Raw genomic sequence first — 14,791 nt, 5'->3', positions numbered from 1 at the left:
ATGGGGGGGGCGCCGAGGTGGACGGGGGGGGCGCCGAGGTGGACGGGGGGGGGGGGGCGCCGAGGTGGACCGGGGAGAGAGCCTGTTGTTAAAAATTTACCAGCACACCACTGCCTTAATGCCACCCATTGATCTAGCGGTATGTGCTCACGCACTACATGTGCGGTGACTGTTCGGTGCATGCCAACTGTCGATTATCACCGGAAACACTGCTCATGGGAGGAAATAAATCATCCAGGCATTATGGGCATGGAGCAAATCTGAAATTACTACCAGGGACACGGTAGCCTGGTGGTAGTCTCATTTTAGTAGACAATTGCTATACGCCTTAGGAAACAGAAATGCTTTATTTATGTGTTTGTTTGTTTGTTTATTATTTATTTTATGGAAAAGCAGGAATGCTTAGTGGTATCTCATTCTACAACTGTGATCCAGCAATCAAAAACCCTAAATAATTCAGCAAGGTTATTACCAGAACCTTAATGTCCTGCTAGGTATATATATACAAGCAACAGGTCACCGAGTTCATTGTCTGTAATGTTATACAGAACTTCATATATGAGAGACATTTGAACTGATATCAAATTGGAAGCCAATGGAGACCAATCAAAATTGATGAAATATGGTCAAATTGCTTAATGATAGCAATTACTCTGGCTGCAGAATTTTGAGGTTTCCTGTAATAATTTCATACTGTTTGGGAACCTGAATATACATCATGTTACAACAATCTATGGGGCTCTTTACTAAAGTTTTGAGCATGCTAATGGAATTAGCCCACACTAAATGCTGTGCATCCTATTTTATACCTATGGGCCAAGTGACAGGGCAAGCTAATGTCTGTCAGTGCACACTTGGAAATAGTAAAAGGGGGCCCCTATATAAAAAAATATGAGTAATGGAATGACTTTCCTGATTGCATATGCATTACTTAAAAAAAAAAAACCTTAGCAATCAAACCAGCATCTAAGAATGTCACATGGGAATTGACCAAAGTATGTACCAATTTAGCTCACAGCTGCCAAGATTTTATACTGTTTAGCTTCAGTGAGCCATAGCTGCCCATATCCATAGTAGCAGATATCCCCAACTCCCACATCACAATAATTTAATAAAATAAAGTGAACGTAATGGTAATACATTCAAGTACTAATAAAATCACTCAAATTGAACCTGCTATACCAAGAAAAATAAAATATTCAAAATTAAAATTTCTAAAACTGTGATACACAGTCATCCCACCTAAGGCCCTGCCCATTTAATTATTAGTATTGTCCCTCACAAATGGCATAGCCTGCAGTGGGGCACAGTCGCAGGTCTCACCCTGGAAGTTCCAGCATTCATTCATAATATACATGTCAGTAGAGCAGACAGTGGGTGACGGATTTAGTTTTTCACATCTCCTTCCAATAATATTTTGTTATGTACTTAAAAATTGATTTTCACACTTGATTTTTGGCTTGTTTGTGCCTGCAAAACTGTGGGAAAAAGTGGGATATAAATGTGCTAAAATAAATAAATAAATAAATGTAGCAGCATTCTTAAAATGTTTTGGCTTTGGATCATGTTTGCTACGCTCATAGAGGAGCATGAATGTCGACCTCATATTTTGCTATACGGGTAGCTCTAGTGTTCTGTCGTAAGTGTTGGACATTGTGATTATATTGCAGGATTTTGACCCATTTTCTTTAGCTCTGCTGTTCTTTCTTGACGTTTAGGGCCCTGTTTACTAAGCCACATTATAGGCACATTAGTGTTTTTAATGCATGTTATCCATGTACGTGTGTTAACTGTGTACACGCATACAATATCCCTATAGGTGCCTAAACAGCGTGTACGCTAATTGAAGGCACGTTAAAAATGCTAATGCACCTTAGTAAACAGGGCCCTTAGTATGCTGTACTACAAACTTGATGATATAGCTTGAACCTTTGTTATTGCTTGATGATTCATACATCTTTAACATGTATGTAGTAGTATGTGTGGGTTAATAATCACAAGGTATTATATTTCAAGCTAACCTCAACCTATTAACTGTCCCATCTTTTCAACACAACTGCTTTGATAACATCCATGCAAGAAGTTTTAGCATGAATGGACCTGCGCTTTGGAAATCACTACCTTTACACTTTTGATTGGAACATGCTCTTGACAATTTTAAGACTGGGCTGGGAACCTTTATATTTAGGGATGTTTTTAAGTCATAGTCTGCCTAGCTTTCTGTGACACTGCTGAAGTTTCTGTGGTGCTGATGCTGTAGACTGGGTCTGCAAGATATAGATTCTTCATTTTCTGTTCTTAGCTTAATGTAGTTCTTTTCCTTTCTTATAACTGGAATTATGCAATGGTAAATTGCTCAGAAAGAGTATCTATAGTGCAATATATCAAAATAAATTAAATTTAAACTTGAACTTATAAATACCACTCCAAACTTGCTATTTGTCTTTGCCATAAGTAAGTCTGGAAGGATAAGTATGTAATGCAAGTTACAATCTAAGATCATATTATTCTTTGGCCAATCCACTTTGAAAATATTCTATCACGCCATTTTTTGACTGGCAAAAATCAATTATGTAAAAATTCAGCCCATGGCAGTCATGTTTTAAAATTGCCACCTCTGTAGGCTTTTTATACCTGGATATTCAATGCTGGGCTCTACCTGGGTTCCAATAATGAATATCTGAGTATAAATTCATCATTTATCCAGGTACTAGCAATATTCAGATCACTAACTAGGTGACTATCCGGATAAAGTTAGACAGAATGCTTACTTAACCTGCATTTAATGGACTGAATGGAACTGCCAGAATCTGTCTCCAGACAGCCATGGTACTGGCCAGATAGTTCTGAGGCAGTCCAACCAGATTTCCAATGGCACTATCCGGGCAATTGCTGCTGAAAATCTAGGTTTGACCCAGTGAACAGGATTTATCAAGGTAGGAGCTGCTCCTATCAGGATAAGTCTCACTGAATACTGGGCCTAATTTTTATAATCAATAGGCTAAGTTGACTGTGTGGCAAACTATCAGAGACCGGGCTTTGTGCCAGTTATGATTTGCCATCAGAACAGATGCATTGCACTTACCTCCTTTGGACAAACACAATATTTCTCATTGTTTGGCATAAAGCTGTTTAATAACACTTTCTGATGATGAGTATCATTATTCCAGGTTGTGGTTGCTAAAGTTTCCCTTATTGGTGGATGTGTAAGGCAGTGTTAGCAGGACTTGCTATTCCCAAATGGTAACTATGGGCTTTTTGGAAACTTCTGACTTGTATAGTGTAGTAAAACATGCCTTAAGATGAGAGTTACATTAGACATGTTGAACTGTTGATAAATGGCCTTCCCACGTTTAGCCTGGGGAAAATATCACAATAGGTTAACTTCTTTTCTTTAATAGTAAGAATCTTTCTCAATTCTACTCTGAGTCTTTATTTAGGCTAATGATGTTTAGAAATCAAAATGAAGAAGAAACAAAGAGTGTCCAAAGTACACAAAAAAGCACAATGGACCTTCAGGAGCAGGGCAATGAGAGGTCCGTGTTTTGACAATGAATCACCTGCATCACATACAAACACTGATATACTGAACTCATACATATATATGATTATTACAAGTAAATGCACCTAGATATGTATATAGAGTTATTCCATTATGCTACATATCTGATAATAACCAAACCATTCAAACCACCATGGATTCCAATAGTTACATAAATAGTCATAATCCCAAAAAAGCTTATAGAACTCATATGGGTTCCAATAGATAATAAAAGAAAAATAATAAAAATCTATAGGGATCAGTACTGGGACCAGTGCTATTTAATATATTTGTAAATGATATGGAAATCAGGATGAGTGAGGTGATTACATTTGCAGATGACACAAAAATATTCAAGGTTGTTAAAACATGTGCGGACTGTGAAATATTGCAGGCAGACCTTAGGAAATTGGAAGACTGGGCATCTAAATGGCAGATAAAATTTAATGTGGACAAATGAAAGGTGATGCACATTGGAAAGAATAATCTGAATCACAGTTACCTGATGCTAGGGTCCACCTTGTCCAAACCCAAGAAAGAGATCTAGGTGTCATTGTAGATAATACACTATAATCTTCTACTCTACATGCGACAGAGGCCAAAAAAGCAAACAGGATGCTTGGTGAATAAGACCGAAAATACTATAATGCCTTTGTATCGCTCCATGGTGTGACCTCACCTTGAGTATTGTGTTCAGTTCTGGTCACCATATCTCAAAAAAAGATACAGAGGAATTATAAAAGATTCAAAGAAGAGCGACCAAAATGACAAAAGGGATGGAGCTCCTCTCATACGAGGAAAGGCTAAAGAGGTTAGGGCTCTTCAGCTTGGAAAAGAGATGGATGAGGGGATATATGATTGAGGTCTACAAACTCCTGAGTGGTGTAGAATGAGTAGAAGTAAATAGATTGTTTTACTCATTCCAAAAGTACAAAAGACTAGGGGACACTCAAAGAAGTTACATGGAAACAGGAGGAAATATTTTTTTTCACTCAACAAATAGTTAAGCTCTTGAACTCTTTTCCAGAGGATGTAGTAACAGCACTTAGCGTATCTAGGTTTAAAAAAAGTTTGGACAAGTTTCTGGAGGAAAAGTCCATAGTCTTCTATAGAGACAGACATGGGGAAGAAACTGCATGCACTTGGATTGGTAGCATGAAATGTTGACACAATTTGTGTTTCTGCCAGGTACTTGTGACCTGGCTTGGACACTGTTGGAAACAGGATAATGGGCTAGATGGACCATTGGTCTGACCCAGTATGGCTGCTCTTATGTTCTTAAGTTCTTATGTAACAAGCAGAAAAAAAATCCAACAAAGTAAAACATATTGCCATGAGGTCATGTTCCAGCTTACCACAAATCCTTACAGATTGCCTTATCAAAATGAGTCAGGGGATTTCTTTTGTATATTAATTATCAATGTGGAGAGAATGCACCAGGATTTGATGATCAGAAATCTAGAGCTAGTTTAAAATCTCTCTTTCGGAACTAGGTAGCTTGGAATCTCTGCCAGGGATATTGAATATTGCACACAAGTGTGTTTTGAGGAAATGTCATATAACAGTGCTTTAGAAGCAAAATATCTGAAACCTGATCTATTTCTAAGATAAGGTAGAGACATTCTAGAATATTTAAAATGTGCAAAAGTCCTAAAGTTTCAGCTAACTGGTATAAAGGCATGTTAGCAGAAATTGCTCTGCATCTGGGGCATTTTGTAGCAGCCCCAGTGCCATAATTCGGAAGTGAAAATTACACAATCTTCACCCTTCAGAATGAAGATAGCTCACTTATCACTCCAGACTTTTATTTCCGCTACTTTTTCATGCTCATCTTTACACAGAAAAATCCATTCACATATGTTGTGTATCAGACTACTCTCTGAGGGCATCGTGTTAAATGGGACAACTCAGATTAAGAAAATTGGTTTAGAAAGGACCCATGAATTGTTTGGATATTTACAAAATAAAAATCTGACTGATTTAAGTAGAACAGTTAAAATAGTGATCATTAAGATATATTATTATTTAGCATGCACTAAGTGCTATTCTATAAAGGGCATGTGCCTTACATAGAATGGGGTTTTGTGCAGATCCCATGCCAGCAACCAAGTCAGGTGTAGTTAGGCAGTATTCGTATTCTGTAATTCCGTGTACAACTTTTCAGAATACCCTGAACACGCCCATGGCCGTGTCTCCTTTTCTGATGTGCATCATGGGAATTAGGTGCTAGCCTCAGGGCTTTTTTAAGGAGGTACTCGGGGATACTGAGTACCAGCATCTTTTCCATTATCTTCTAAAATTGACCCATGGACTCCATGTTTTAATGGAAGAGGTCATGCTCTACACACCAATTCTACCTTGTCATAGATTCTGTGACCATTTGCAAGGGGCTTGGCTATTGTGGGGTGGGTCCCTCAGTGATCACCCCACCCCTGAAGGGTGGCCTAGCATTTGCGTACCGGCACCTTTTTTGCTAGGAAAAAAAACACTGACTAACTTTATAGAATAGCATGCACCAAGATGCATGTGCACATTTTCATGAGTGCTAATTTACATCAGTAATTGGCTGTTAGCATTCCAATTGTTGATGTTTCAGAATTCATTATCCAGTTTATTCGCATGCACATCTCAGAAGTGTGCCCAAAGTTGGCCGTGCAACTTTGAGCGTCATATATAGAATCCAGGGGTCAGTGGTTTTTTTTGGCTGCCTCCAGTGTTATATCCAGATATTCAAGGCCAAGCCATGTCTGGACACCAACATTGAATATCTGGGGTTGTGTGGCCAGCTATTCCTTATCCAATTAAGTGCAATGTTCAGCACTTAACCACCTAAATGAAACTGCATTTTATGAGGTCCTAATTGTCCAGTTATCTTAGACAGTCCATAAGAAACGTCCATAAGCCATTACTAAGATGGATTTGAGAAAATCCACTGCTTATTTCTAGGATAAACAGTATAAAATCTATTTTACTGTTCTGGGATCTTGCCAGGTACTTGTGACCTTGATTGGCCACTGTTGGAAAAAGGATATTGGGCTTGATGGACCTTTAGTCTGTCCCAGTACGGCAACATATATGTTCTTATGTTAAGTGCTGAATATTGGCACTAAGCCGCATAAATGCCGGCTCCCCCAACCACCACTCACACAATTGCCAGCTATTACTTTTGATGTTAGTTAATTTATTTTTGTTACATTTGTACCCTGCACTTTTCCCACTCATGGCAGGCTCTATGCGGCAGGCCAGGAATCAAACTCAGTTCCTCAGGACCAAAGTCCACCACCCTAACCACTAGGCCACTCCTGAATATCAACACAAGTGATTTAACAGGGCATGAGCCTGTCCTGCCTGGTTAAATCGCTCTGACTATCGACTCTTCTATATATGCTGTTTGAGCCTGCTAAATAGCAGACCTGAACTGAAAAGTGGCAAATGCATATACCCAGTGACACAAAATTCACTTTCAAATTTGAGCTGAGCTGATCTCAGTCTTGTTGAATAGAATATTTCCACTAGAACTATGTTTCTTTATGGACTCCAAGAATAGTTAAGTCCCAGTGAAGCAGCTTTGGTTGTGTTAGACAGCTGCATTGTTTCTGCTTGGTTTGTTTCTTTTTTCTTTTGCTCTATACATGTATTCCCAGCTCCAGGGATTCCTAGCCCCTCCTCATTTTAATCTAGTGGGCTAATAAGGATAATGTGTTTGTAATTGCTATTTCCTTACAAAAGGTTTTTTCCCCCTTTTTAAGATTTCACATATGACACTTCCTTTATTTCTAGCACTGCACATTGGCACCGTTCTCTGCCCTAGCTCCCGGCATCATTAACCAAAGAACTCCCTCCGCAGATGATCTAGGACCGGGGAGCGCCCAACAGCCGACCACTTGCTGGAACTGCACAGAGCACCAGGATCATACAATGGCGGGAAAAGCGCAGGGGCGGACGCCCTGCTCAGATGGCTGGCCCTAACCGTCATCAGCAATAGGTTTCCGCCGGACAGAGAGACAAGCGCCGAAGTGTACGGCGTACAGCAACAACAGAAAACTGAGGCTGTGGAGTCTCTACGCCTAGGTTGCAGACCCTGTTCACTCGCCTCCCTTACCCACACCATCCGAATCATTACTGAACCACTCTGCCCTTCACAACGGATCCTCTCTGCCTCCTACCAGCAATACGGTGACCAGTGCTACAGAGTCTCTGTACCCAGAACATCACTCCCGGGCATCTGACTGTGAGTAATCTACCTATCTCCAAACTGGCACCAAAATGAATACAGTTAAAATACTCCTAGCAATCCACTCCCTTTCACTGACCCTCCTAATACTGAATGGTCTGAATATCGGCCCCCTAGTCTTTTCAGCTTATTTTCGAAAGAGAAGGCCGGCCATCTTCCGACACAAATCGGGAGATGGCCGGCCATCTCTCAAGGCCAGCGAAATCGGCATAATTGAAAGCCGATTTTGGCCGGCCTCAACTGCAGTCCGTCGCGGAGCCTGCCAAACTTCAAGGGGGCATGTCAGAAGGGTAGTGAAGGCGAGACAGGGGCGTGCTGGGGCGTGCTTAAGAGATGGCCGGCTTCGCCCGATAATGGAAAAAAGAAAGCCGCCCCTGACAAGCATTTGGCCAACTTTACCTGGTCCCTTTTTTTTCAGGTCCAAGTCCCAAAAAAGTGCCCGAGCTGACCAGATGACCACCGGAGGGAATCGGGGTTCACCTCCCCTGACTCCCACAGTGGTCACTTACCCCCTCCCACCCTCAAAAAAACAACTTTAAAAACGTTTTTGCCAGCCTCCATGCCAGCCTCAAATGTCATACTCAGGTCCATCGCAGCAGTATACAGGTCCCTGGAGCAGGTTTAGTGGGTGCAGTGCACTTCAGGCAGGCAGACCCAGGCCCGTCCCCTCCACCTGTTACACTTGTGGTGGAAAATGGGAGCCCTTCAAAACCCACCTGAAACCCACTGTACCCACATGTAGGTGCCCCCCTTCACATCTAAGGGCTATGGTAGTGGTGTATAGTTGTGGGGAGTGGGTTTTGTGGGGGGGGGGGGGTTGGGGGGGCTCAGCACCCAAGGTAAGGGAGCTATGCACCTGGGAGCTATTTTTTTTTAAATTTTTAGAAGTGCCCTAGGGTGCCCGGTTGGTTTCCTGGCATGTTAGGGGGGCCAGTGCACTACAAATGCTAGCCCTTCCCATGACCAAATGCCTTGGATTTGGCCAGGTTTGGGATGGCCAGCCTCGGTTTCCATTATCGGCGAAAACCGAGGCCGGCTATCTCAAACCCGGCCATCTCTGACATTTGGCCAGCCCCAACCGTATTATCAAAATGAAAGATGGACGTCCATCTTGTTCGAAAATATGGTTGGCCCTGCCCCTTCGCGGTGCCATCCTCGGAGATGGGCGCCCTTAGAGATGGATGTCCCTGGTCGAAAATGCCCCCCTTTATGTACCTGCAGCTGCAGTTACAGCAGCCACTAAATGGTAAAGCTCTGGACATGTAAATGCAGCAGGGCTGCATGATAGTATTCTGTAAGTTTTGTGTGCGAGAGCCCCATCCATGTATTTTCCCCCTTGCCCTTACATACTATGTAAGTTATGCACATCATTGTAGAATGCGTGGAGGGGCATACTCGAATGGGGCACCCATGTTTTCCTGAGGGCGTCCTCGCAGGATGACAGGACACCATCCGGCACCCTAGGGGGCACTGCAGTGGACTTCACAAAAAGCTCCCAGGTGCATAGCTCCCTTACCTTGTGTGCTGAGCCCCCCAACCCCCACCCCACAAAACCCACTCCCCACAACTGTACACCACTACCATAGCCCTAAGGGGTGAAGGGGGGCACCTACATGTGGGTACAGTGGGTTTCTAGTGGGTTTTCAAGGGCTCACATTTACCACCACAAGTGTAACAGGTAGTGGGGGATGGGCCTGAAGTGCACTGCACCCACTAAAACTGCTCCAGGGACCTGCATACTGCTGTCATAGAGCTGGGTATGACATTTCAGGCTGGCATAAAGGCTGGGAAAAATATTTAAAAAGTTTTTTTTTAATGTGGGAGGGGGTTGGTGACCACTGCGGGAGTAAGGGGAGGTCATCCCCGATTCCCTCCGGTGGCCAACTGGTCAGTTCGGGCACCTTTTTTAGGCTTGGTCGTAAGAATAAATGGACCAAGTCGGCCAAGTGCTTGTCAGTGACGCCCTTCTTTTTTTCAATTATTGGTCGAGGATACCCATGTGTTAAGCACGCCCCAGTCCCACCTTCGCTATGCTTCTGACATGCCCCCATTAACTTTGGTCGTCCCCGCGACGGAAAGCAGTTGAGGACGCCCAAAATCGGCTATCGATTATGCTGATTTGGGTGACCCTGGGAGAAGGACGCCCATGTCCTGATTTGTGTCGAAAGATGGGCGCCCTTCTCTTTCAAAAATAAGCCTGTTAGGCACCCTGCTGAAACTTACATGTGTGCTACTATTCCATATGTTTATGTGCCCAAGAGCAAAGCTGGTGTTAGAAATTCAGGGGCCCAGGGCAGAAAATAGGGAGGGGACCCAAAAGCTGGCCTGTAGCCTATGCCTCCTTTAGCTTGAGGCAGGTTTAGGGCCCCCTATGATGTAAGAGCCCAGGGCAATTGCCCTGTTTGCCACACTCTAACACCAGCCCTGTACAAGAGGTGCATAAATGCAACACCTAGTTTATAGAATTTCACTTCACACCTTATGCTAGCTTATCAATTAAAGATACCATTCTTACATTTTACTCACGAGGGAAAGTGTATTAATAACTAACTCATGTCTTCATCACATACAAGTTACATAAACACTTCTCACTCATCAGGAAGTTTAATTCACATTTATTGGTATTCTGTGATAGATTATTACATTTTAAAAGCTTAAGTCTCCCTGACATCTGTTGTACTGAGTTGTGAACATGTGTCCTGTTAGGTTAGAATTGCATTAGTATCGGTTTGCAGACCTTGGGGAACAATGACTTCCAGTTAACATAACCTAATGCAATATGTCACAGGCTACTGCACAGCATATTGTGTTAAATCTTTAATTAAAAATTATAGCTATGTTATATAAATATTTGAAGGAAGTTGCTTCTTTTCCATTCTCTGACATTTCCTGACTGTTCCCTCCTTTCTGTCGCTTTATTCTGCCAAATCGTCTATTCAACCTTTCCCATGTCAACAAAAGTAAATTTATATAAAAGAACATAATAAAAATAATAATTTAAAAAAAATAAAGAAGCAATTATTCTGCTTTCAACCATAAAAATGTATGCACAGTTTTTTTTTTTCACCGAAGCTTGATGAATGCATTGCAAATATAAATATTTCTGTGTAGTTCCTTCTGCTTTAGTTTCATTTTCGGCCCTGTTCTTTAAATCATGTTGTTTTAATGATAGTAGCATTTATGGTTTGAACATTTACAAAGGGGGAATAGATGAACAGTAATTCATAGCATGATATTTGTGAGTCATAAATTACAGTCAGGGAGTTAGGAGATATATCAAGCTAGAATATTAATCCACCTTCAACAGTAAAGGCAGCCCTTGTCTAAGGATTGACAATACTGTGCAGACTACACTCTAAACCATGCTAAGTTCTTGTTAGCCCCAATAATAGGTTCTCTGGTGTTGTATGTGTTGGAGGAACAGACCGAATCTTCAAAGTTTAGGTGTAAAATGTGCAACTCTTCTACTTAATAAGAGAGTATATGTCCTTCATTGTATTGCAACATTACTGTAAAAATTGATACAAACACATTTTTACATGAGATATACTTTCTCCTTGCTATATCCGCAGCATGATTCCTTGACTTTGTCTGAGTTTTCAACTCCTAACTATTCTTGGGAGTATCCCATGTTCTGCTGTGAACTCAACTGACCTTCCTTCCTAAGATCTAGTGATATTTTCTCTACCTTTCTATTGTGGCTAACTCCATATGGATAACTATCTCCTCTGGTCCCACAGGTATGTTTTATGTTTTATTAAAACTTGATGATATACTGCTAATTTTTCTGGTACAAAAGGTTTACAATAAAATAAATTAGTATTAAAAGAACTCCATTATGATGACCATTATGATGACCAATAATTTGTTCTTCTCCCCCTTCCCTATAAGCAAACTGTGTCTTTCAGGCTGTGGAGGCATTTTCCTCTTCTATGGCATAGAAGTATGGATAGAAACCCCCTTTCCATATAAATCAAAACAATACAAAAAAATATATATACTCAAGTGAAACTCTGTTCTCAGGTCACTTGGTATAACTTCTGTGTCAGTAGTAAATTATAACATAAAATTAACATTTCACAAACCAAGGAGAGAAAGCACAACTACTACTAAAACTCAACTAAAATTTGTAAATTGTCTCTATGATCTATTGCTAACATTGATCTAGGAAACTGTAGGTGGAGCTAGATACAGCATAGTGCTTTTTATGCACTATAAGAGTGGGAAGGGTAAAATTGTATAATGGTAGATGTTATCAGGATTTCTCAAACTCTATCTCACAAGCTACATAAATCAAAATTCTATTGCTCTGGGAAATGACAAGCAAAGAAAAAAAGTCAATTATTATAAAAATAGTTTATTTATTTCCAATCAAGTGAAACAACCATAAGTAGAAACATGAATATCTAAGAATTATATGTAAATGCAAGGTAACTCAGGGGCAGATGATCAAAAGCAAACATGGGTGCTAGAAGCCAATAGCACCGTAGTTGTACCCACGTTTACTCCCACCCAATGATCAGAACCGGTAAGCACTTGTAATAATGAGTTTGTCAGCTCTGAATCAAAAAGCATGCAAATGCATGCTAAACAGGGCATTACCCATTCCTCCCCAATGATCAGTGGGACTGGATGGACCGGGCAGGTCTTTTTCTGCCATCATCTACTATGTTACTATGTGACAAGGGTGCTGCTTCCATGGCAAACCCTATACTAGATTGGATCTAGCATTAGGGTTTACCTGGGCATTGGGGAGGAATGGGGGAAACCCTGTCAAACATACATTTGCATGATCATAGCCCCCCCTGCATACAAAAGGGGCTGGAAGTCCAGTGGACATTCAGACCCCCTACCCTACCCCCCCCCCCCAATATAGGGCTGGAAATCCACTGGACGTTCAAACACCCCTCCCTCTGCAAAAAAAGATAAATTCTCTGGTGGTCCAGTGTGTCCCTAGTAGCCCCCCGACACAGGGCTGGAGGTCTGGTGGACCTCCATACCCCCCTGCAATAAAGATTAAATCCCTGATGGTCCAGTGTGACCCTAGTAGTCTCCTCCACCCACCCTAGTGGCCTAGTGCTCCCCCAAGCCCCCCACCTGTAAGCTGGAGGAGGGAGTGCCACTTCCCCCTCCTGCAAGTGCCGCCTTCAAAATGGTGGCACCCTGCCCTGCCTGATGCATCCTGGGATGCACTGGGTGGGGCTTCCCTACCATAAAGGGAAGTTTCTCCCTTATATGATAGGGGTGCTCTGCCCAGTGCATCCCCGGATGCAACAGGCAGGGCAGGGTGCTGCCATTTTGAATGCAGCCCTCAAAGTATTTTGTATATTATATATGTTTTTAAATATGTTTTAGATTTTCATTTCTATGTTTTAGATTTTTTTTTGCATTTTATGTACTCTTTAGACTCCTGATGCAGGCCGCTATAGCAGAAACACGAGTCGTGTCGGGTCTCCTTTACTGCTTTTAAATTTTGAAGTTTATTGAAATAAAGAAGTTTGTTGGACACCATCTGCAAGAGGATTCCTTTTTTTCTCCACTGTTTTTTCCTGGTGAATGTTCTTAGTAGAATGCAAAAGTGCCTTGAAATCATGTATGAATATTATGCATCCTTCATTAAAAGTATCCTCATATAACCTTTAGTAGAATTGTTTTTATAATGGGATATTGTAGAAAATGGTATACAAACAACTATAAAAAGAAAAATCTTTAGAAGAAAATGACAAAACTACCCTCCATCTCTCTCAGTTGAAACAATTTCTTTTTAGGAGAATAAAGTACTATAGAGCATCATAGACTTGGAGGATCAGTACAGAAAGAACAAGAGAAATGACCTATTCTACAGGTTTAAACTAACACTTTTTTCCATCACCTTTTTGATTTAGCTGAAATTACCCTTAAATAAAAGTGGTAAGATATCTTAGGTACAGTTTATTTTAATGGAATCTTTTAGATAATTATATCTCTGGAGTATATTTCCCAGAAATGAATGTCATATAATATTGTAGAGATAAGAATCTTAGCTGAGTGTATGGAATTATTTTAGGACAAATCCTGTCATACCAGAGATACCAGTGTGTTTAAATGTGAATTTTTTTGATCTTAGGGTTCAAGTTTAACTGAATTTTGGTGACTGATGATCTGTGAATGAAAATCCAGACTGAATTACCTTCAATGTCTAGCCTGCCCTCACTCTTTTATCTGTTTTGGGGCATGAACTGCTGTGATTCAGTTTACATCTAATGAACTGGATCTCTGCTAAATCGTCTCATTTTCCTGTTCCTGTTGGAGCTGGTAGATTTCTTAAGAGTTTTAGAATAAAGGGGTGAAAACAAAATAAAATAAAAGTAATATTCAGGTGTCATAGAGCGGCATAATCGAACGGCGCCGGTGATCTATATGGGCGGCCATCTATATGGCCGGCACTGCAAAGAGCGATCCCAAATTGTATCATCGAAAAAGATGGCCCAAGTGAAGCCGGCAAAATGTTCCTCAGAGCCGGCCTTCTTTTTTCCATTATCGTCCGAAGCCGGCTATCTCGTAACCACGCCAGGCACAAACCGTATTAACGAAAAAAAAGATGGGCGGCCATTTTTTTCAAAAATACGGTCTGTCCCGCCTCTTCACGTACCCATTCTCGGACATAGAAGCCCATGGACATGGGCGTTCGCATTCGATTATGCCCCTCTATGTAATTTATACAGGTACTTTAAAAAATAGCACGTAAGTAGAATTTTGGCAGTTACATGTGTTTGTGCACACTTACACACAAAAATGCCATTATTCTATACACATATGCACATCAAACATATAAATGGCGAGTGACCGACTCACTCGCAAATGCGCAGTAGAGACTTCCCTCTCTGTCCCGCCCCCGCGTCAATACGTGATGACGGGGGGGGGGGGCAGGACAGAGAGGGAAACTGCGCCGCCGAGGTTGCTGCCGCCACCCCTCCACCCGGCCCGGGCCCTCTCTTCCCTTCTGAACTTACACATCCATTCGCCGAACGCAGCAA

The sequence above is a fragment of the Microcaecilia unicolor genome, chromosome 7 (assembly GCF_901765095.1).
Source record: "Microcaecilia unicolor chromosome 7, aMicUni1.1, whole genome shotgun sequence".
Taxonomy (NCBI): Eukaryota; Metazoa; Chordata; class Amphibia; order Gymnophiona; family Siphonopidae; genus Microcaecilia; species Microcaecilia unicolor.
This window is presented reverse-complemented; position numbering follows the sequence as displayed.